This window comes from Trachypithecus francoisi, unplaced genomic scaffold, assembly GCF_009764315.1.
Source record: "Trachypithecus francoisi isolate TF-2019V2 unplaced genomic scaffold, Tfra_2.0 Lachesis_group12, whole genome shotgun sequence".
In the NCBI taxonomy this organism is placed as follows: Eukaryota; Metazoa; Chordata; class Mammalia; order Primates; family Cercopithecidae; genus Trachypithecus; species Trachypithecus francoisi.
The window spans coordinates 83,168,033-83,171,155 of record NW_022681457.1 but is presented as its reverse complement, the minus strand read 5'-3'; positions in this window follow the sequence as shown (position 1 = coordinate 83,171,155).

Below are 3,123 nucleotides of genomic sequence, written 5' to 3'. Positions count from 1 at the left end.
CTGGGAGGGGCTGGGGAGCTGAGACTGGAGGATGGGAAGTGACAGGGAGGAGACAGTCTCTTGAGGGCGAGGGGAGTGCCACTGTAGCCCTGGGTCAGGGGGTGTCTGCTGATGGCAGTGTGTGTTAGGAGAATTATGTGATGTGCGCTCCTCACTGGGAATGGGCAAGCCAGCTGAGGTATTGAGGCATGCACTGGGATTGTTTGAGTGTATGTGTACAAGTTTTGTGATCCAAGCACAAGTTGAGTGGGTAACACGCACATCCATCTGCCTGTGGGCAAGTGAGTGTGCGTGCACAGGAATGTGAGCATGTTCCAGTGTCCAGGGAGGTGTGAGTGAAGAATATGTGCCTGCGTGTGGAAAAAGGAGGAATGAAAGGGGAAGCAAGTGGGGGCTTGTTTGTGAACAGAAATGAATGTGGGCGTGGTAGGGAGGGTGGATGGGAGGTTGAGAGCCAGCCTGGGGGAGCAGGGAAGGGTGACAGCTGGTGGTCAAAGGAACTCTAGGTAGAAACCATGGGTCTGTGTAATTGGGACACAAGTGTGAGGCACGTGGCGAGTGTGCTTGTTAGAGAGCCTAAGTGAGTGAGCGGCTGTGAGTGTGTGCATGGTAAGAGCAGGTGGTACTGTATGAGCTGGGCAAAGTAGGAAGGGAAGATATGTACACACAACAGCAGCAATAAAAACAGCTAGCATTTATTGCGCGCTTATTCTGAGCCTGGTGCTCACATTCATAAACGTATTTAATTTTTCAAATATCCTGTGAAGGTAGTGCTATTATGGTGGTCATTTGTAGAGTAGGAAAGAGTGACTTTGAGCAGTTATGTAACTTGCCCATGCTCTTACTCTTAATCGCTACATTATACTGCCTCAAAATGAATGTGTGAGTAGGGGCCAAGTTGTGAGTGAAGAAGAATGTGAGTGTGTGCTATTGGGTGTGAGTCTGAGTGTGTGTGTGTGTGTAGGAGCTGAGTATATGAGACATGGGCCTCAGAGGAGAGTCCAGGCAGCAGCTGTGGACACTGGGCAGAGTAGGGCCCTGAACAGAGCCTGAGTCAGCCTCTAGTGCATCTCTGCCAACCTGGCTTCCCAGACCCACGGTGGCAGCCTGTGCCAGGACCCCCAGCGAAGGATCCTCCCAGCACTGGTATGGCCTTCAGCAGGCCTCTGTCTCACAGCTCAGAGCTGGGCCAGGGCTGCAGACTGCCAGGAGGCTTGCTCGGTGTCCAGGGTCCCTTAGGCGGGCAGCTCCCAGTGTGGACTCCCCAGGCATAGAGGGCATATGAGTGATGTGGTGGTGGGGAGGTGGATTCAGCAATGATTTCAGGCTCCTTTTGACTCTAAGCAGAACCACCTGCAGGATGTGTGTATGTGTATGGATGATGGCGGGGGTGTCATCAGCCAGCACTTGCCATGCCCACCCTTGCCTTGTGATGTAACTCAGGCAGATGCCATGCCAGACATCTGCAAGCAAGACCTGCTTCCACGTTGGGGGATGAGGAGGGGCTCCTCCAGCCCCACCCCTACCCTCACCCTTGGCCCTGCTCCTCATGTCCTAAACTGGAAGGAAGAAATTTTTGAGAAAGGAGGCCATCTCCCATGGCCTGGGCTCAGCCCTCCCACTGCCCAGAGACCTTTGCATCTCCGGCCTCCCCAGGAGCAAGGTACTGGCTGGTAAAGAAGTCAGGAGCTTGAGATTCCAGTCCTGACCATGCCACCAGGGCAAGTCACCTGCCCATTCTGGGCCTCGGTTTCCTGATTGGCATAATAGGAATATTGTGCTACAGGGGCACAAGGTGTTGCTGGCAGCTCAATAAGTGGTCTGGGCAAGCAGAGAACAAAAGGTGTTCGGAATTGAGGCTAGAGAAGGTGTCAGGGTTAAGGTGACATTTGCACGGAGCTTTGAAGAGTGGGAGAATCTCTGATGAGGGCCTTGCGGCGGGGAAATGATGTTCTAGGCAGAGGGGATAAATACCCTGAGCAAAGGCCAGCAGGTGCGGTGGTGACTGGGAAACCTAGCTCAGCAGCCTGTAGGATGAGGCCACGGACTGATCAACCTCTCAGCTAGCCTCGCCCTTCTGAGCTCATGTGATGATCTGATTAGCATCTGACTCCTGAGTAGTCTATGCAGCAGGGGACTTCATTTGTTTCAGTTGCTGTTCTCACTGTAGAGCCCTGGACAGTGCCTGGTGCGTCAGAGGTGCTCAATAAATATCCAGGAACTGAATAAGAAGCTTCTCCCCAACCACTGTGAACTTTAGACAAGTACTTGTTCCAACAACCGTAGTAAGAACCTCCCACAGACTCTAAAACAATGGTTTGCAAAGTGTGGTCTCTCATGCATCACTCGGGAGCTGGTTAGAAATACAAAGTCTGGGGCCCCAACCCAGACCTGCTGAATCAGAAACTCTGGAGCTGGGGTCCAACAGTGTTAACAAGCTCTAGGGGATGATTCTGCTCTGCGTTAAACTTTGAGAACTGGAGCTCTAAAACTATGCCCACAGGCACCATGAAGAACATGTTTGCGGATGGAGGAGCGAGAATTGTGGCAAAGCCTGGCCTAGAACCCAAGTATTCTTGACCCATTCTTTTTCCCCAGCCCAGTCCAGGGCACAAAGAAGAGCAGAGTTCGAGCATCCTCCCTGTCAGGTTCTTGGAACGGAGACTTGAGAACGTCAGGGGTCTAGAAACAAAGGGCGGGGCAGTCCTCTCCGGAGTAGAAGGCGGGGCCAGTGCCCTGAGCCCCGCCCATCCCGTTGCCCCGGGAAACCCCGGGTTGTAACAATAACCGGTGACGCGCTTCTGGGAGGGATCCTGTTGAGTCCATGGGCGGGACAGTCCAGTCACGGACCAATGGGAGCGTTAAGGCCCCGCCCCCTAGGCCCCCCCTCCGCGCCGAGCAGGGGGCGGGGTCGCGCCAGCAGCTCCGCCCTGCTCCGTAGGCGGCGCTGTTGCTTGCAGGGGCTGCGGCGGGGTCGCCCCGAGCTGGGAGATCCGCACCCCGTCTCCCAGCCCACGGGCGGGGCACCTGGGCTGGCTGAGGATTCCGCGGCCGCAGGCGAAACGCCCCGCCCCCTCCCGCGCCGGGCCCGCCCCCTCCCCGTCCCCCGCCCATCCGGAGGTG